The sequence below is a fragment of the Eptesicus fuscus genome, chromosome 1 (genome assembly GCF_027574615.1).
Source record: "Eptesicus fuscus isolate TK198812 chromosome 1, DD_ASM_mEF_20220401, whole genome shotgun sequence".
In the NCBI taxonomy this organism is placed as follows: Eukaryota; Metazoa; Chordata; class Mammalia; order Chiroptera; family Vespertilionidae; genus Eptesicus; species Eptesicus fuscus.
The window spans coordinates 69,061,911-69,083,441 of NC_072473.1; positions in this window are offsets into that span (position 1 = coordinate 69,061,911).

Sequence of the window (21,531 nt, forward strand, 5' to 3'; positions counted from 1 at the left end):
ATGTTTACCCTGGAAGATCTATTGTTCAGGAGACATCCTTATGGGGCAGGACTTGCTTCAGTGGGGCTTTGGTGCTCACTGAGTCTGCTCCTTGAGTGTGTCTCTTATGGATGTGAAGAGTTGAAATCTGGTATGATCTCACACTGACCACTAGGTATACTTGCTCTTGGATCTCCAAGGAGGTGCAAGGTCAGCCACTGTCTGGGGCTGCCCAGCAGGAGCTACAGAGACATCTGCCAATTACTCTTCTTTGTTTGGGGTTTGGAAGTGCCCTTATGGGGCCCAGCTGTGAAGCAAGGCCAGCTGTTGCTGCTGGGCCTTGGGCCTTCTTTTGGAAGCTCTAGGGGTCTCTGACCCAGTTGCAGTTTGACAGGTTTTAGGCAGAGAAAGGACAGGCCATTCATATGCAAAAGTTGCTGTGCACAGCTTGGGTGGGGTTGTAAATCAGGTGGGTGGGGTCTCTGGAAATCACCAGAGCAGAGCAAACAGCAATGGCTGCCAGTCAGTCTTGCATCAGAGATGTCCTGGGGTCTCCACTTCCTGTGCCCCCATGCAGGAACAGTGATGGCTGCGAGCACCTCTGAGAAAAAGCCACCCTCACGTTCCTGTCCCAATGCCAGAGAGTCCAGTTTCTCCCCTTATGTGTCTGGGTCCCCCAGAGTCTCGCCCGGAACTGAAGTTCAAAGCAAGCAGGAGCTTGTATCTCCCTCCTGATTAAAAAAGCAGCACATCCAGGTGCCAGCACTTTCTGTGCCTCCACAACTCTTACCAGTCTCACTGCACTTTCTTCACCTCTCTGCTTGTGGAACTTCCACTCAGCCAGCTTGCCTGTGGTTCTGGGTGGTAGTTGTTCTGCCTTTTAGTTGTAATTTTGATGTGGTTGTGAGAGACAGCAAGTATAGGTGTTTACCTATACTGCCATCTTGGTTCTCGCCTGAAAATATTTTTTAGACAATTGCTGTATGAATGTTAACAACATTGACTAATTTTCACTTTGTATAAAAGGCAAAATGGATTTTGATTTATGCAATCATCTTGATAAACCCTAAAAAAATAATTTTACTTGTCTTAACCTTAAAAAGTAGCAATAAAAGGAAAATCAGTTCTGTTTTTAACTCGGTTCAAGATTGGCAAAATTAGTATTTCTTGGTTAAAGACAACATGAAGGACCATTTTAAAGTTATTTAAAAGAAAATAGATATTTTTCTTCAGTATTCCTATAGATAAAATGATTAAAAAGGGGTTCTTACTTGAAACCATGTGTTCATGGCCAAGAAATAAAGCTGACAAAGTATCCCCTGCTAGGAATCAGAGAGGAAACTAGATACTTTTTTAAAAGATGAAGGTAAGGGAACTTTGAAAAATCTTATCTGTCTTTGTCATGTCCTCTTCTTAAACTTAAGAAGGTTAGGTTTAAGACAGTTTTCTCATTTCATCTTTGAAAATACATGATGAATAGAGATGCATAAAACACAGCATGTGTTTTAAATGACATGCTGTAAACTAGTCCAAGCCAGAAAGAATGATACAAAAAGAATAATCATGTTTTCATTGAAGCCTTCTTTCTGGAAGACTGACCAAAATTCAGAATAGTGTATTTTTTCTTGGGGGAAAAACATTTTCGTGCTCTGATACTAATAGCGACTACCTGAATTTACAAAGGAGGGGATAACATGAAGAAGATTGCCATGTTGAAGGGAAAGAAAAAAATGAAACTAGTGAAGAGGAAAGCAAGCATAGAGGGAGAAACAGAGTCTCAGAAAGAATGAAAAATGAGCCCAAGAAATGATAGCTGTAAGAATTCAAAGGAAATAACAGTGAAAGACACTTTCCTCTGAACACATGCTGACAGATAAATGGGGAAGAGAAAACAAAAGATAATAATATTGTTTATTCTTAATTTTGGTAGTTTGAGAATGAGGTGGACATTTTTGTTAAGACTATAAAAATTGAAAAGAAAACCACATGACAGTTTCAAAGATGACATTATTATTTGTACATAACTGAACAAAGTATATATGCCCAAATAAATACACATTGATGTGCTGGATATTATAAATTCCACCAGTGTTTATATTCAAATTTTATACTTATTTTTAAATGGTGTTGGTGTCATTTAAGGTTTGTAATAAAAGGTGCTTTTTAAAATGTCTTTGAGGCAAAAAGGATAAATATAGACAGAATATGTCACTTCCCCAGAATTAACATCCACACAGTTCAGATAATTTGAGGCCTCCTGAGAAGAATGAAAAATTATCAGTTAAATAAGACATTATACTTGGGATTTGTAAGCATGGACAATATTTATTTATTCCAGGAACAACTATCATAAATACCTTAGTTTTCTTCTATTGCTTTTCTCCATTGCCTTCCTTACACATACCATAAATGTTTGGGAATTCATTCTTTCCACTTTGAATCCAAACTCTAAATGCTGATTTTGAATAAACAAATCATATTATGTTCAATTACAAAAATGTGTTCATTTGCAGGAACAAACCCATCTGAAAATAACTTGAACAAATCCAAACTAACATCTTCTAATTCTTAGAATTATTTGTCCATATGAAGTAAGATTATTTTTGAAATATTTCTTTTGAGAAAAATATTTAAATGTTTATTCTAAATTGAGGGACATTTATATATAATCATAACTTCTCAATTGCTCCAAACTGTTTGTAAATTTATCTATGTAATGAAAATTAATATGTGTAAACATGTACATATATTAGATACCATGTTCAATGATTGACTAATGGCTAATGTTAAGAGACTGACTAATAGTCAGTGTAATCTGAAACCAAATAAATGGGGCTTGGAAAAAAGGAAAGTTACATGCAAAAGAATGAAACTAGACTGCTATTTATCCCCATATATAAGAATTAATTCAAATGGATCAAAGACCTAAATATAAGACCTGAAACAATAATTTCATAGAAAAAACAGGTACTAAACGTATGGACCTTATTCTTAGAGAAGATTTTATGAATTTGACCCCAAAAGCAAAGGAAGTAAAGGCAAAAATAAATTAAAGATGGGCCTATATCAATTAAAAAGTAAAAAGATTCTACACAGCAAAAGAAACCTCCAACAAAACAAAAAGGCAACCAACCAAATGGGAGAAGATATTTGCAAATGACAGTTCCAACAAAGGGTTAATATCCAAACTATATAAAGTACTCAGACAACTCAACACAAATAATCAAATTATTTTGTCTTTTTGTTGATAGTAATCCTAACCGGTATGATGTTATATCACATTATAGTTTAGATTTGCAATTTCCTGATGATTACTGATGTTGGGCATCTTTCTATTTATCCTTTGGCCATTTGTTTACTTTCTTTGAAGAAATGTCTATTCGGGTCCATTTTTTTAATTGGGGTATTTGTTGTTGTTTTTGCTATTGAGTTATAAGTATTCCTTATATATTCTGGGTATTAACAGCTTATCAGATATATGATTTGCACTTATTTTTTAATTTTTCAATTACACTTGACATTCACTATTATACTAGTTTCAGGTGTGCAACATAGTGGTTAGACATTTATATAACTTACAGAGTAACCCCCCCAAAAAATCTAGTACCCCCTGACCCTTCCTTCCACCTGGCAAACATAATTTTTTTCTCTGTATCTGAGTTTGTTTTGTTTGTTTTTGTTTGTTTGTTTTAGATTCCACGTGCAAGTGAAATTAAATGGTATTTGTCTTTCTCTGTCTGACTTATTTAACTTAGGATAGTACACTATTGGTCCATTTATGTTGCCATAAGTTGTAAGTTTTCTTTTTATGGCCAAGTAATATTCCATTGCATATATGTACCACAACTTCTCTATCCAATAATCTATCAATATGGAAAGATGTTCAACATCACTGATCATCAGAGAAATGCAAATTAAAACTACAATGAAACATTACCTCACACCTATCAGAATGGCTATCATCAAAACATCAACAAACAATGAGTGTTGGAGTGGATGTGGAGAAAAGGGAACCCTTGGGCACTGTTGGTAGGATTGTAAATTGGTTCAGCCACTATGGAAAACGGTATTGAGTTTTCCTCAAAAAAAAAATTAAAAATATAAGTACCATATGACTCAGCAATCCCACTTCTAGGTATATATCCAAATAAAATCAAAACACTAATGTGAAAAGATATATGCATCCCTATGTGCATTGTAGCATTATTTACAATTGCCGAGATATGGAAGCAAACGTTTTCTTTTATTAAGTAGTTTGCCTTTTTATTTTTTTTTATTGTTCTTTTGCTCGGTAGCAGTTTATAGTTTGATGTAATCCCACTTGTTTATTTTTTATTGTGACATACTGGCTTTGGTGTTATATCCAAAGTAATCATTACCAAAGACCAATGTCTAGGAGCTTTTTCCCTTATGTTTTCTTATGGAAGTTTTATAGTTGCAAATTTTACATTAAGCCTTTAATCTATTTTGAACTGATTTTAGTGTATAACGTAAAATACGAGTCAAACTTTATTATTTTGTATGTGGGTATGCAGTTTTCTCAGCATCATCTATTGAAGAGACTTTCTTTTCTCCTTTTGTATTTTTGTCATTCATGTGGAAGACTAATTGACTCAATATACGTGTGTATGTTTCTGGGGGGTCTCCATGGCTATTTATAAGCAAGTATGACAGTTTTTAATTACTATAGCTTTGTAATACAAATTGAAATCAGGAAGTGTGATGCCTCCAGATTTGCTCTTACTGCTCAAGATTGTTTTAGTTACTCTGGGTTTTTTGTAGTCGCATATGAATTTTAAGAATTTTTTTTTTACCATTTCTATAAAAAAATGCCATTAGGATATGTAGATCACTTTGAGTATAGACATTTTTAAAATGTATTTTTATTGATTTCAGAGAGAAAGGGAGAGGGGGGAGAGATAGAAATATCAATGATGAGAGAGAATCGCTGATCTGCGGCCTCCTGCATGTTTCCCACTGGGGATAGAGCCCAAAACCCAGGCATATGCCCTGACTGGGAATCAAATTGTGACCTCCTGGTTCATAGGTCCAGGCTCAACCACTGAGCTGCACCAGCTACGTGGGTATAGACTTTTTAACAATGTTAATTTTTCAAACCATGAATATAAGATACTCTTCCATTTATTTGTGATTTCTTCAATTTCTTTAACCAGTGTTTGATAATTTTTAGCATACAGATTTTTAAGCTGCTTGAATAAATTTATTATTAATGTACTTTATAATTTTGACATTATTGCAAATGGGATTGTTTTCTTAATTTCTTTTTAGATACTTTTTTGTTAGTGTATTAAAATATGCAACTTATTAACTTATTTTATATGTTGATTTTGTATCCTGAAACTTTATTTAATTATTATTTCAAACTCTTTTTTGGTGGAGTCTTTAGAGTTTCCTATATATAAGATCATGTCATCTGCACACAAAGACAATTTTACTTCTTGCTTTCTGATTTGGATGCCTTTTATTTATCTTTCATGATTCATTGCTCAGTCTAAAACTTCCAGTACTGTATTGAATACAAGTGGTGTGAGTGGCTATTCTTGTCTTGTACCTGATCATAGAGGAAAACATTGAATTTTTTCACTGTTGAGTATTATGATATCATATATGACCTATATTATCTTGAGGTACATTTCTGATTTGTTGAGAGTTTTTATCATGAATGATGTTGAATTTTGTCAAATGCTTTTTCTGCATCTAATGAAATAATCACACATTTTTAAAGTCTTTATTCTGTTAGTAAAGTGTATTACATTAACTGATTTGCATAAGTTGCACCATCCTTGTGTCCCAAGGATAAATTCTACTTCATCATAGTCTATCATCCTTTTAATTTCCTATGGAATTTGGTTGACGAGCATTTTTTTGAGAATTTTTGCATCCATGTTCATCAGAGATACTGGCCTGTAGTTTTCTTTTCTTGCAGTGCTCTTGTGTGGCTTTGGTATCAGGATAATGCTAGCTAAAATAAGCTGGGAAGTGTTCCCTTCTTCACAATTTTTAGAGGAGTAGGAAAGTTTGGTATTAATTCCACTTTAAAGGTTTGGTAGAATGTACCATTAAATCCATCTATTCCTGTGCTTTTCTTTGATGGGAGGTTTTTTATTACTGATTCAACCACTTCCTCTCATTCTTAGTCTATTCAGAGTTTCTTTTTTTTCATGATTCAGTCTTGAGAGGTTGTATTTTTCCATGAATTTATCCACTTTTTTCTAGGAGGTCCAATTTACTGGCACATAATTGTACATAGTAGTCCTTTATAATATATTTAATTTTTGTTATACTGGCTCCTCTTTTATTTATTTTAATGAATTTATTTATTTGAGCCTCTCTCTTTTTCTTAGTCCACCTAATGGCCTTTCAGTTTTTTTTTAATCTTTTAAAATTCATTATCCTATTATTTATTTTATTTTAAAAATTTTGTTAATTTTTTTAATTTAATCTTTATTATTGAGATTATTACAGATGTCCCTCATTTTTTCCCCAATAGCTCCCCTCCACCCCATTCCCACCCCACCCCAGGCCCTCACCACTCTATTGTCTGTGTCCATAGGTAATTCATATATGCATATAAGATCTTAGTTTAATCTTTTCCCCTCCACACCCTATTCCCTCTGAGAATTGTCAATCTGTTCCATTCCCACCCCTCCACACCCCATTCCCTCTGAGAATTGTCAGTCTGTTCCATTTCCAAGCCCCTGATTCTATTCCATTCACCAGTTTATTCTGCTCATCAGATGTTTTTATTCATTTGATTTTTAGATTCAGTTGTTGATAGATATGTGTTCTTAAAGAATATTCTTTAGAATTACATATAATACTGGTTTGGTGGTGATGAACTCCCTTAGCTTTTTCTTGTCTCTGAAGCCCTTTATCTGACCTTCAATTCTAAATGATAGCTTTGCTGGGTAGAGTAATCTTGGTTGTAGGTTCTTGCTATTCATCACTTTGAATATCTCTTGCCACTCCCTTCTGGCCTGCACAGTGTCTGTTGAGAAATCAGCTGACAATCGTATGGGTAGTCCCTTGTAGGTAACTATTTTTCTCTTGCTGCTTTTAAGATTCTCTCTTTGTATGTTGTCCTTGGCATTTTACTTATGATGTGTCTTGGTGTGGTCCTCTTTGGGTTCCTCTTGCTTAGAGTTCTCTATGCTTCCCTGACTTGTAAGTCTATTTATTTCACCAGGTAGGGTAAGTTTTCTTCACATAGGTTTTCAATATCTTGCTCTCTCTCTTCTTCTGGCACCCCCATAATTCGAATGTTGGTACGCTTGAAGTTGTCCCAGAGGCTCCTTACACTGACTTCATATTTTTGGATGCTTTTTTATTTTTGTTCTTCTGGTTGGGTGTTTTTTGCTTCCTCATATTTCAAATTATTGATTTGATTCTCGGGATCTTCTAGTCTACTGTTGAATCCCTGTGTATTATTCTTTATTTCAGTCAGTGTATGCTTAATTTCTGACTGATTAGTGACTTTGAGGATGTTTTCATATGTCTTTTGGCCTTAGGTATGTCCACTTTTGAAAGTGTCTATTTAAGTCTTCTGCCCATTTTTATGATTGGATTGTTTGTCTTACTTTTGTTAAGATGTATGAGTTCCCTATAAATTTTGGAAAATAGGTCCTTATCAGATATAACATTGGCAAATATGTTCTCCCATGCATTGGGCTTTCTTGTTGATTTGTTCATGGTTTCTTTTGCTGTGAATAAGCTTGTTATTTTGATTTAGTCCCATTTTTTAACTTTCTTCATAGTTTCCATTGCCCTAGGAGCTGTATATGTAAAGATATTGCTGTAACATATGTCTGCTATTTTGCTGCCTGTGGTTTCTTCTAAGATTTTTATGGTTTCCCGCCTTACCTTTAAGTTCTTTATCCATTTTGAGTTTATTTTTGTGTATGGTATAAGTTGGTAGTCTAGTTGCATTTTTTTGCATGTAACTGTCCAATTTGCCCAACACCATTTTTTAAAGAGACTGTCTTGACTCCATTGTATGCTCTTGCCTCCTTTGTCAAATATTAATTGAACATAATGGCTTGGATCAATTTCTGAGTTCTCTGTTCTGTTCCATTGGTCTATATGTCTGTTCTTGTGACAGTACCAGGCAGTTTTGAGAATGTGGCTTTGTAATATAGCTTGATATTTGGTATTATGATCCCTCCAACTTTGTTCTTCTTTCTCAAGAATGCTGTGGTTATTCAGGGTCTGTTTTAGTTCCATATGAATTTTTGGAGAGTTTGTTCTAGGTCTGAGAAATATTCCTTTGGTATTTTAATTGGGATTGCATTAAATCTATAGATTGTTTTGGGAAGTATGGACATTTTAATGATGTTAATTCTACCAATCCATGAACACGGTATAGTCTTCCATTAGTTCATGTCTTCCTCTATCTCTTTCTTCAATGTCCTGTAGTTTTCCCAATACAGGTCTTTTACCTACGTAGTTAAGTTGATTCCTAGGTATCTTAATTTTTTGTTGTTGCAATATTAAATGGGATTGTTTCTTTGTTTCTCTTTCTTCGAGTTCATTATTGGTGTATAAAAAAGCCAAAGATTTATGGGTGTTAATTTTGTTTCCTGCTACATTGCTGAATTCATTTATTAGTTCTACTAGTTTTTTGATGGAGTCGTTAGGGGTTTCTGTGTACAATATCATGTCATCTGTGAATAATGACAGTTTTACTTCTTTTCCAATTTGGATGCCTTTTATTTCTTGTTCTTGTCTGATCACTATGGCTAGCACTTCCAGTACTATGTTGAACAGGAGTAGTGAGAGTAGGCATCCCTGTCTTTCTCCTGTTCTTAAGGGAAATAGTTTTTGTCCATTGGGTACGATGTTGGCTGTAGGTTTGTCATATAGGGCTTTTATTATGTTGAGGTATGATTCCTCTATTCCCACTTTGCTGAGAGTTTTTATCAAGAAAGGGTTTTTTAAAAATATATTTTATTGATTTTTTACAGAGAGAAAGGGAGAGAGAGAGAGAGTTGGAAACATAAATGAGAGAGAAACATCGATCAGCTGACTCCTGCACCCCCCCACTGGGGATGTGTCCGCAACCAAGGTACATGCCCTTGACCAGAATCGAACCTGGGACCCTTCAGTCCGCAGGCCGACGCTCTATCCACTGAGCCAAACTGGTTAGGGCAAGAAAGGGTTTTTGATTTTGTCAAATGATTTTTCTTCATCAATGGATATGATTATGTGATTTTCATCTCTCAATTTGTTCATGTGATGTATCACATTGATTGATTTGTGGATATTATACCATCCTTGCATCCCCAGAATAAATCCCACTTGGTCATGTTGTATAATCTTTCTAATGTCATGCTGGATCCAATTTGCTAGAATGTTGTTGAGGATTTTAACATCTATGTTCATCAGAGATATTGGCCTGTAAGTCTCTTTCTTTGTAGTGTCTTATCTGGTTTTGGGATTAGGTAATGCTGGCTTCATTGAAAAAGCTTAGAAGGCACCTTTCTCTTGAATTTTTTTGAAATAGTCTGAGGAGGACAGGTTTTAGTTCTTTTTTGAATGTTTGGTAAAACTCCCCTGTGAAGAAGTCTAGCTCAGGGCTTTTGTTTGCTGGAAATTTTTTTTCCAATTTTTTTATTAAGGTATTATATGTGTACATATCTTACCATTGCCACCCCCCACCCCACTCCCATATATGCCCTCACCCCCCAGAGTTTTGCATCCATTGGTTATGCTTATATGCATGCATACAAGTCCTTTGATTGATCTATCTCCCCCACCTCTCCCTGACTTTCCCCCTGTAATTTGACAGTCTGTTTGATGCTTTACTGTCTTTTTGTTCAAGTTTATAATGTTCTTTATTATCCATAAATGAGTGAGATCATGTGGTATTTATCTTTCATTGACTGGCTTATTTCACTTAACATAATGTTCTCCAATTCCATCCATGTTGCTGCAAATGATGAGAATTCCTTCTTTTTTATGGCAGCATAGTATTCCATTGTGTAGATGTACCACAGTTTTCTGATCCAGTCATCTGCTGACGGGCACCTAGGCTGTTTCCAAATCTTAGCTATGGTGAATTGTGCTGCTATGAACATAGGGGTGCATATATCCTTTCTGATTGGTGTTTCTAGTTTCTTCAGATATATTCCCAGGAGTGGGATTTCTGGGTCAAATGGGAGTTCCATTTTCAGTTTTTTGAGGAAACTCCATACTGTTCTCCACAGTGGCTGCACCAGTCTGCATTCCTACCAGCAGTGCACGAGGGTTCCTTTTTCTCCGCATCCTCGCCAACACTTGTCGTTTGTTGATTTGTTGATGATAGCCATTCTGACAGGTGTGAGATGGTACCGCATTGTTGTTTTGATTTGCATCTCTCGGATAATTAGTGATGTTGAGCATGTTTTCATGTGTCTCTTGGCCTTCCTTCTGTCTTCTTTTGAAAAGATTCTATTTAGGTCTGTTGCCCATTTTTTTATTGGATCATTTATCTTCCTTTTATTAAGTTGTATAAGCTGCCTGTAGATGTTGGAGATTAAACCTTTATCAGTGATGCCATTTTCAAATATGTTCTCCCATGCAGTAGGCCTTCTTGTTGTTTTGTTGATGGTTTCTTTTGCTGTGAAAAAGCTTTTTATTTTGATGTAGTCCCATTTGTTAATTTTCTCTTTAGCTTCCATTGCCCTAGGGGCAGTGTCAGTGAAGAAGTTTTTTTGGCATATGTCTGAGATTTTGCTGCCTGTGGATTGCTCTAGTATTTTTATGGTTTCCCGTCTTATGTTTAAGTCCTGTATCCATTTTGAGTTTATTTTTGTGTATGGCGTAAGTTGGTGATCAAGCTTCATTTTTTTGCATGTATCTGTCCAATTTTCCCATCACCATTTATTGAAGAGACTGTCTTGACTCCATTGTATGTTCATGCCTCCTTTGTCAAATATTAATTGAGCATAGTGGTTTGGGTCAATATCTGGATTCTCTATTCTGTTCCAATGATCTATATGTCTGTTCTTATGCCATTACCAGGCTGTTTTGAGAACAGTGGCTTTGTAATACAGCTTGAAATCTGGTATTGAGATCCCTCCTACTTTATTCTTCTTTCTCAGGATTGCTGTGGCTATTCGGGGTCTTTTTTTTATTCCAGATGAATTTTTGGAGAGTTCTTTCAAGGTCTGTGAAATATGCCATTGGTATTTTAATGGGGAGTGCATTGAATCTATAGATTGCTTTGGGTAGTATGGACATTTTAATGATGTTGATTCTACCAATCCATGAACATGGTATGTTCTTCCATCTGTTTACGTCTTCCTCTATCTCTTTTTTCAGTGTCCTGTAGTTTTCTGTATATAGGTCTTTTACCTCATTAGTTAAGTTTATTCCTAGGTATCTTAATTTTTTTGGTGCGTTGGTAAATGGGATTGCCTTTTTAGTCTCTCTGTCTATAAGTTCACTATTGGTGTATAGAAAGGCCATGGATTTCTTGGCATTAATTTTGTATCCTGCTACATTGCCGAATTCATTTATTAAGTCTATTAGTTTTTTGATGGAGTCTTTCGGATATTTTATGTACAATATCATGTCGTCTGCAAATAAAGACAGCTCTACTTGTTCTTTTCCAATTTGGATGCCTTTTATTTCTTCTTCTTGTCTAATTGCAATGGCTAATACTTCCAGTACTATGTCAAACAGGAGTGGTGAGAGTGGGCATCCCTGTCTTATTCCTGTTCTTAGGGGAAATGTTTTTAGTTTTTGTCCATTGAGTATGATGTTTGCTGTGGGTTTATCATATATAGCTTTTATTATGTTGAGGTATGAGCCTTCTATTCCCACCTTGTTGAGAGTTTTTATCAAGAAAGGGTGTTGGATTTTGTCAAATGCTTTTTCTGCATCAATTGTTATGACTATGTGATTTTTATCTTGCAATTTGTTTATGTGATGTATCACATTTATTGATTTGTGGATATTGTACCATCCTTGCATTCCTGGGATAAATCCTACTTGGTCATGGTGTATGATCTTTCTGATGTACTGCTGGAGCCGATTTGCTAGAATTTTGTTGAGGATTTTGGCATCTATGTTCATGAGGGATATTGGTCTGTAATTCCCTTTCATTGTGTTGTCTTTATCTGGTTTTGGTATTAGGGTGATGCTGGCTTCATAGAAGGAGCTTGGAAGTGTTCCTTCTTCTTGAATTTTTTGGAATAGTCTGAGGAGGATAGGTTTTAGTTCTTCCTTGAATGTTTGGTAAACCTCTCCTGTGAAGCCATCAGGCCCCAGGCTTTTGTTTGCCGGAAGCTTTTTGATGACTGCTTCAATTTCGTCCATAGTTATTGGCCTATTGAGCTCTTTAGATTCTTCTTGATTGATTTTTGGAAGGTTATATTTTTCTAGGAATATGTCCATTTCCTCCAGGTTGTCCAGTTTGTTGGAATAGAGTTGTTCGTATTATTTTGTAACAATCCTTTGTATCTCAGCAGGGTCTGTTGTTTTTTCACCTCTTTCATTTCTGATTTTGTTTATTTGGGTCCTCTCTCTTTGCTTCTTGGTGAGCCTGGCTATAGGTCCATCAATCTTGTTTATCCTTTCAAAGAACCAGCTCTTGATCTTTTGTATTGTTTCTTTGGTCTCTATGTCATTTATCTCCGCTCTGATCTTTGTTATTTCCTTCCTTCTGGTTACACTGGGCTTTTCTTGCTGCTCTTTTTCTAGCTCTTTGAGTTGTAGCGTTAAGTAATTTATTACCATTGCTTCTTGTTTTTTGCAATAGGCTTGTAGAGCTATGAACTTCCCTCTCAAGACTGCTTTTGTTGTGTCCCATAGATTTTGGATTGTTGTGTTTTCATTGTCATTTGTTGCCATGATGTTTTTTATTTCTTCCTTGATCTCTCTGGTGACCCAGTCCTTGTTTAATAGCATGCTGTTTAGTCTCCATGTGTTTGATTTCTTTGGATTGTATTTATTGTAGTTGATTTCCAGTTTTATGCCACTGTGATCTGAGAAGATGCTTGATATAATTTCTATCTTCTTGAATTTGAAGAGACTTTGCCTGTGACCCAGCATATGGTCTATCTTTGAAAATGACCCATGTGCACTTGAGAAGAATGTATATTCTGTGGCTTTGGGGTGAAATGTTCTAAAGATGTCAATTAATTCCATCTGGTCTAGTGATTCATTTAGGATTGCTGTTTCTTTGCTGATTTTTTGTTTAGAGGATTTGTCCAGTGGTGATAGTGGGGTATTAAAGTCTCCTACTATGATTGTATTGCTATTAATCTCTCCCTTGAAATCCTCCAGGAGTTTTTTTATGTATTTGGGTGCTCCTATATTGGGAGCGTATATGTTTACCAGAATTATTTCTTCTTGTTGGATTTCTCCCTTTAGTATTATGAAGTGGCCTTCTTTATCTCTTGTTATGGCATTTACTTTGAGGTCTATTTTGTCAGATATAAGTATTGCAACCCCGGCTTTTTTTTCATTTCCATTTGCCTGAAAGATATTTTTCCATCCCTTCACTTTCAATCTGTGTGAGTCTCTTGTTCTGAGGTGGGTCTCTTGTAGACAGCATATATATGGGTCGTGTTTTTTTATCCATTCAGCTACTCGATATCTTTTGATTGGAGCATTTAGTCCGTTTACATTTAAAGTTATTACTGAAAGGTATTTGTTTGCAGTCATATCTATTTTTGTGTCTGTATTCCTTCTTACCTGTTTATTTCTTCTTTTTACAGCATTCCCTTTAGCAATTCTTGCATTGCTGGTTTGGTGGTGATAAACTCCTTGAGCCTTTTTTTCGTCGGCAAAGCTCCTGATTTCCCCTTCAATTTTGATTGATAGTCTTGCTGGATATAGTATTCTTGGATTCAGTCCTTTGCTTTGCAACACTTTGTATACCTCCTTCCATTCACTTCTAGCTTGTTGTGTTTCTGTTGAGTAATCATTTGACAATCTGATGGGTGTTCCTTTGTAGGTAACTCTCTGTCTCTCTCTTGCCGCCTTTAAGATTCTCTCTTTATCATTCATATTTGCCATTGAAATTATGACATGTCTTGGTGTGGGTCTTTTGGGGTTGATCCTGCTTGGGACTCTCTGTACTTGCGTAACTTTTATCTTTCCCATATCCGGGAAGTTTTCTGTCATTATTTCTTCAAATAGATTTTCTGATCCCTGCTGCTCTTCTTGTCCTTCTGGCAGCCCTATTACACGTATGTTACTTCGTTTCATGTTGTCCCGAAGCTCCCTTAGACTTTCCTCCTGCTTTTTAATTCTTTTCTCCAATTGCTGTTCAGATTGAGCTTGTTTCTGTACCTGATCTTCTAACTCACTAATTCGGTCCTCTGCTTCTTGTAGTCTACTGTTGAAACTTTCCATGGTGTTTTTGATTGTAGCTATATCACTTTTCATTTCTTCCTGATTCTTGCATAAGTTGTTGATTTTCTCATCCATCCGATGTATAAATTCCACGACCATTACTCTAAACTCCTTTTCGGTCATGTTGCAAGCTTCAGTTTCACTGATTTCCTTTCTTGGCGACTCCACATTTTCTTACCTCTGTGAGTTATTTCATTTCCCCATTCTGGCTATCACCAGAAAGCTCAAGCTTCCGTTTGCGTGGACCTGGGCCGTGTGCTGTGGGGACTTTGCTCCACCTGAGTTTCACTGAAGTGCTCTGACACTAGGACGTGTGGCTGCCTTTGGTTGGTGGGAACCAGACTTGCCCAGGGTCAGTGTCCCCAGTGTTCCGTGTGGTCTCGTGTGCACACTTAGAATCAGGGGCCCTGTCTGCATCACACTGTTGGTATGTGCCAAAAATGAGATCCTTAGCATGTGCCAGGAGTCAGAGTTTCCCTGTTTCTGCACCAAGACTCGAGTGTCAGAGTCTCTGTTGCCTTGTGCGGTTTCTCATTGAGAATCAGGGTCCCTGTGTGTGCATGCACCAACAATTGGGATCGCTGGCTCTTAGTGTGAATGTGCTGTGAGTCAGGGATCCCAGGCAGCTGTGTCCGGCGTGCCAAATTCCCTGAAGTGGAGCTGCGTCCTGTGTGTGCTCTCTCTACTGAGCCAAACCGGGTAGGGCGCACACTCTTAATTTCCTGAAGGTGAGCTGGCTCCGTGCACTCTCCTGGAGTCCCGGAAGGGGGGCGGAGTCCGTCCTGTGTGCCAAATTCCCCAAAGGGGAAGCCCCTCTGTGCAAGCACTAAGATTCCCCAAAGGGGGAGCTGTGACCCGCAAGCCAAATTCCCCCAAATTCTCCGAAGGGGCGCCCTCTGTGCACACTGACAGATTTCCCCAACAGGGAGCTGCTTCTGTCCAGCGCGCGCCAAATTCCCTGAGGGGGAGCGAGTCCCTGTGCAAAGTTCTGCGGCTTGGGCGAGGGGCGGGTCTATCAGTTACTATGGCGCTATCTGCGAGCCTGCGGGTAGGGGGATAGGCTCTTTGACTCAAGGAATTCTGCCGGGAAGTCTGGATTCTTGTTGTTTGTTGGTCTGAAGCTATGATAGCAGTTCTCTGTCCCCAGTGGCTGCAGGGTCCTGGTTTGTGTCAGAAGCCAGGATCCGAGTCTCAGGCAGCTCTGTTTCTCAAGATGGCGTGGTCTCCGCGTCCGCAACAGCCGGGGAGATGTGTCCGCTTTGTGCGCGGGGCTCCGCTGTCTAGGACTGCCCGGTTAGGCAGCCCCTTGGAAGACCTGCAGAATCTAACTGACCCTAGCTCACACACACACACACACCACACACGTCTACACTCTCCTCTATGGGTTCCTCACTCACACTCTCTCTCTCCCTACCTTCCTGCCGGTCGCCATCTTCCCGGTAGTCTGGAATTTTTTTTTTTTAATTACTGCTTCAATTTCCTTCATAGTTATCAGCCTATTCATATTTTTTATTCTTCCTGATTGAGTTTTGGAAGGTTGTATTTTTCTAGGAATATGTCCATTTCTTCGGGGTTGACCAGTTTTTTGGAATAGAGTTGTTCGTAGTATTTTTTTTACAATCCTTTGTATTTCTATGGAGTCTGTTGTTTTTTTTCCTCTTTCATTTCTAATTTTGTTTATTTGGGCCCTCTCTCTGACAATTTTTGACTTAATGATAATTTGTCTGATTTAAGTATAGCTTCCCCTGCTCTATTTTGATTATCAATTATGAAATATATTTTTCCATCCATTGACTTTCAGCTTATATGTGCCCTTAAGGCTAATATAAGTCTCTTGTTGTACCTGGTTTAGTTTTGTTTTTATCCATTCAGCCACTCTATGTCTTTTGATTGGAGAATTTAATTAATTTATATTTCAAGTAATTTCTGATAAGGACTTAGTATTGCCATTTTTAAACTCTTTTTTGACTGCTTTTTAATTACTTTGTTCTTTTATTCTATCTTACTGTCTTCCTTTGTGATTTAATTTTTTGTGGGATGTTTTGATTCACTTATCTTTAACTTTTATTTATCTACTACACATTTTTTTTCTTTGTTATTACCACAGTACTTACACAAAATTTCTTCTTTTTTCACCTTTTTAAAAAATTGATTTGAGAGACAGAGAGAGGGAGATTGATTTGTTGTTCTACTTATTTTTTTAAACGAAGACAAAGGTGTCTTCTTTCTCCTCTTTATTTTTTAATATTTTATTGATTTTTTTTTTTTTACAGAGAGGAAGGGAGAGAGATAGAGAGTTAGAAACATCGATGAGAGAGAAACATCGATCAGCTGCCTCCTGCACACCCCCTACTGGGGATGTGCCTGCAACCAAGGTACATGCCCTTGACCAGAATCTAACCTGGGACCCTTCAGTCTGCAGGCCAATGCTCTATCCACTGAACCAAACTGGTTAAGGCTGTTCTACTTATTTATGCATTCATTAGTTGATTCTTTTATGTGACCTGAGGAATTGAACACACAAACTTGGCATATTGAGACACTCCAACCAACTGAGCTATCCAGCCAGGACTAAAACTTCTTATAAATATAACCCTGATTTGTAAAATGAGGAGGCTGGACTAATTGATCTCTAAAATATGTTTTGTTTTAATATTTCTATAAGCTTTTCTATGTATGCATATGTGATTATAGTTAATTTTAGATCATTAGGTGGCTTGTTAAATCTAAGGACTCAGATTTGAATAGAGAGCTCCAGTTGATTATGTGATATAGGAAGTTGTGAGATAATGACAAAAGAGTTAAGTAAGTTCCAGAGGTATCTCAGCACAACATATCCAAAATGGAAGTTACTATCTTCTCTCTGCCCAGGATTACCTCTCTCCAGTTTAATCTATTACCTAATTTTAGAGAATCTTTGTAAAATACAAAATGAATCATGTCACTCTTCTTAAATGCTAAAATATAAATGGCTCACCATGTCTGACAGGATAAAGTCTAACCAACTTAGCATAGGATATGAAGTCTGAAATTTTCTAGTCCCTACCTATCTCTTCAGCCATAAAATAATTTATCCTTTTGCTATACCCTACATTAATGTTGTGTTGAATTAACTTTCTAAACACACTCCTCTTTGTCTTTCTCACTTTCATACTCTGTCTCTTATATGTTTGTATGTAAAAGCAGCAGACCCAAAATGAAATAAGCCTCATTAAGACAGAATTCTATACAGAGAGCTAGTTATCTGATTTTATACAAGCCAACCCACCAACTCCTTAATAGTCATGGACACAGACAGTAGGGTGTTGAAGGACAGGGGGTGGGGACTGGATTAGGCTACAAGGGGTCAATGGGGGAAAATGGGGTACCTATGTAATACTTTCAACAATACAGATTTTTTTTAAAAAAGGTAGGTCCTGTTCAGTGTATGCATATTGATTCAAAAGTAATTTCAAAATAGAACTTTATTTGAATATCAAAACTACATATTGAAAATGCCAATTCACTGTCAATAATGAAAAGTAAAAACAATTTACTCTGAATGGATAAATATCAACAACCATAAAGAATTGAGAGTGGGTTTGGATAACACCCTTCAGGTTTCCTCACTAAGGAATAGCTAATAATTCTTATTATGGTTTAAAGTGCTTATTGGACTAGTGTAGTCTAGCCTTGTTTCTCTTTTGTGTGTCCAAAATTAATCTCATCCCATATAACTTGTTTTCTGGAATAGATCCTTTTTGAAAATTATTTTGTTATATTTTTATTTTTAAATAGCTGCATATAAATTTCTTTATTCTCAAGTACAACTGAAACTAACATAGAATAATATTGAATTTAATAAATACTTTTCATTGCAATATTCCAATTACAAATCATAGAAAATTCATGTCATTTTTTAAGATCTTTGAATACTCAATATTTACTCATCAATTTCATCATTTTAATATGACCTACAAATTTGCAATTGAATTTGGAAGCCCTTTGGCTCTTAAACCTAAAGGCTATGCATCTGTCTTCTCATGAGTGGATAGAGTCTATCAGACATATTTTTTTTATTTATTTTTTTTTATCAGACATATTAATGTCTTACATATGGCGACAAGAAGTACATTCTAAACTACCTTTGCAATCTTAACTGGGCCTTGGAGAACAGGTAGAACTGAAAGGGATCACAAAGAAGAAAAAGAATATTCCAAGAAGGGGGAGTAGAATAAACAAAAACAGGAATGCAGAGATGCCCTTGACAATTGAATAAAGCAGTAAGGAGGAAGTATGAATGGAGTAGAGATTGCATATTCAGGAAAAGTAGCATAAAGTTCCCCCCACACATACCTTGCCAAGAATGCTCTCTCCTTGCCTTTTTATTAGTATCTAACTATTACTAGCTGATACTTTCTGTTAGAATCCTCTTACACAACAAATCTGGGTTAGATGTCTTTTAATGCACCATCTTGGCACCCTTTTCTTCCCTAGCAAATAATTCATACCTGATAGCATTTTTCTAACAATTAATTTGTCATTTCCCCTGTAGCAAAAGTTCTCAAACTTTAGCATGTATTAGAATCACCTAGAGCAAGTATCAAAAAATGACTGTTAAAGGAGCCAATACAGCCCAGCTCCCTGTCTGTAAATAAAGTTTTATTGGAGCACAGCCACATTTTGTTATATAGTGTCTATAGCTATTACAATATAGCAATAAGGACGTGCAGTCCACAAAGCCATATATATATATTAGAGGCCCGGTGCATGAAATTCATGTGGGGGGGGGGCGGGGGATAGGTTGTCCCTCAGGCCAGCCTGCACCCTCTCCAATCTGGGACCCCTTGAGGGATGCCTGACCAACCGTTTAGGGATCGGGCCTAAACGGGCAGTGGGACATCCTTCTCACAATCCAGGACTGCTGGCTCCCAACCACTCACCTGCCTCTGCCTGATTGCCCCTAACTGCTTCTGCCTGCCAGCCCGATCACCCCCTAACCACTCCCCTGCCAGCCTGATAAATGCCTAACTGCTCCCCGGCTGGCCTGATTGCCCCTAACTGCCCTCCCCTGCCGTCCTGGTCCCCCCCAACTGCCCTCCCCTGTAAGCCTGGGTCCCCCCCCCCAACTGTCCTCCCCTGCAGACCTGGTAACCCCCCCCCAAGTGACCTCCCCTGCAGGCCTGATCCCCCCCAACTGCCCTCCCCTGCTGGCCTGGTCTCCCCCAACTGCCCTCATCTGCTGGCCTGGTCACCCCTAACTGCCCTCCCTGCTGGCCTGATCGCCCACAACTGTACTCCCCTGCAGGCCTGGTCCCCAACCTCAACTGTCCTCCCCTGCAGGCCTGGTTCCCCCTGCCAACTGCCCTCACCTGCAGAACTGGCCCCGCAAACTGCCCTCCCCTGCAGTCCTGGTCCCCACAACTGCCCTCCCCTGCTGGCCTGGTCTCCCCCAACTGCCCTCATCTGCTGGCCCAGTCACTCTTAACTGCCCACAACTGCCCTCCCCTGCAGGCCATCTTGTGGCGGCCCTCTTGTGTCCACATGGGGGCGGCCATCTTGTGTCTTGGAGTGACTGTCAATTTGCATATTAGTCTTTTATTAGATAGGATATATACACTAGTGGCCCGGTGCACAAAAATCATGCACATTAAAATGGAATTAATTAGAGGAAATATTTTAATATTGCTATTTACCTTATCTCTATAATAGAAGTGTCAGAAATGAAAGAAAATTAGTAAGATGTATATGAAAATCTCCCTCCTGTCAGACTCTGGGGTGCACCACAGGACCTAGAGTCAAGTCCCTGCCCACCACCCACATGCACTTCGAAAACGCGGGAGACCCAGACCCGGCTGGCCCCACCCCATTGGGTGAGACCCAGACCCAACCTGCCCCACCCCTGTCAAGTCCCTCCAGACAGGGGGCACAGCATCAGGTCCCCTGGCCCAGCGCCACTGAGGAGGGGGCGGCCTGAGGTCCCCTGCCAAGCCCTGTGGGGCAGGGGGTGCGGCCTGAAGTCCCTTGCTTCGGCCAGGCACCATGCAGCTTCAGGTCCCTATAAGTCGGTCATGATGTTACAGCGTACTGGACAATTTGCATATTCCTCTATTATATACATAGATTATATCTTTTTTTCATTTTTTTTGTTTAAAGTGTTACAAATAGTAGTACATATGTCTCCTTTTTTTCCCCGATGACTTTCCCCTGGCCTACCCTACCCCCTGGCACATGCCCTCACCCCAACAACACAGTGTCTTTTGTCCATTGGTTATGTTTATATGCATGCATATAAGTCCTTTGGTTGATCTCTTACCTCCCCCCTCTCCCCAGCCTTCCCGCTGTAATTTGACAGTCTGTTTGATGCTTCCCTGCCTCTGTATCTATCTTTTTGTTCATCAGGTTATAATGTTCTTTATTATCCATAAATGAGTGAGATCATGCGGCATTTTTCTTTCACTGTCTGGCTTATTTCACTTAGCATAATGCTCTCCAGTTCCATCCATTCTGCTGCAAATGGTAAGAATTCCTTATTTTTTATAGCACCATAGTATTCCATTGTGTACATGTACCATAGTTTTCTAATCCACTCATCTGCTGATGGGCATTTAGGCTGTTTCCAAATCTTAGCTATGGTAAATTGTGCTGCTATGAACATAGGGGTGCATATATCCTTTCTGATTGGTGTTTCTTGTTTCTTGAGATATATTCCTAGAAGTGGTATTACTGGGTCAAATGGCAGTTCCATTTTTAAATTTTTGAGGAAACACCATACTGTTTCCCACAATGGCTGCACCAGTCTGCATTCCCACCAACAGTGAAGGAGGGTTTCTTTTTCTCCACATCCTTGCCAGCACTTGTCCTTTGTTGATTTGTTGATGATAGCCATTCTGACAGGTGTGAGGTGGTACCTCATTGTTGTTTTGATTTCCATCTCTCGGATGATTAGTGACTTGGAGCATGTTTTCATATGTCTCTGGGTCTTCTGTATGTCCACTTTCAAAAACTGTCTGTTTAGATCATTTGCCCATTTTTTAATGGGATTGTTCATTTCCTTCTGTTAAATTGTATGAGTTCCCTGTAAATGTGGGAGATTAAACCCTTACCGGAGATAACATTGGCAATGTTATCTCCCATGCAATGGGCTTTCTTGGTGTTTTGTTGATGGTATTCTCCCATGCAATGAACTTTCTTGTTGTTTTGTTGATGGTT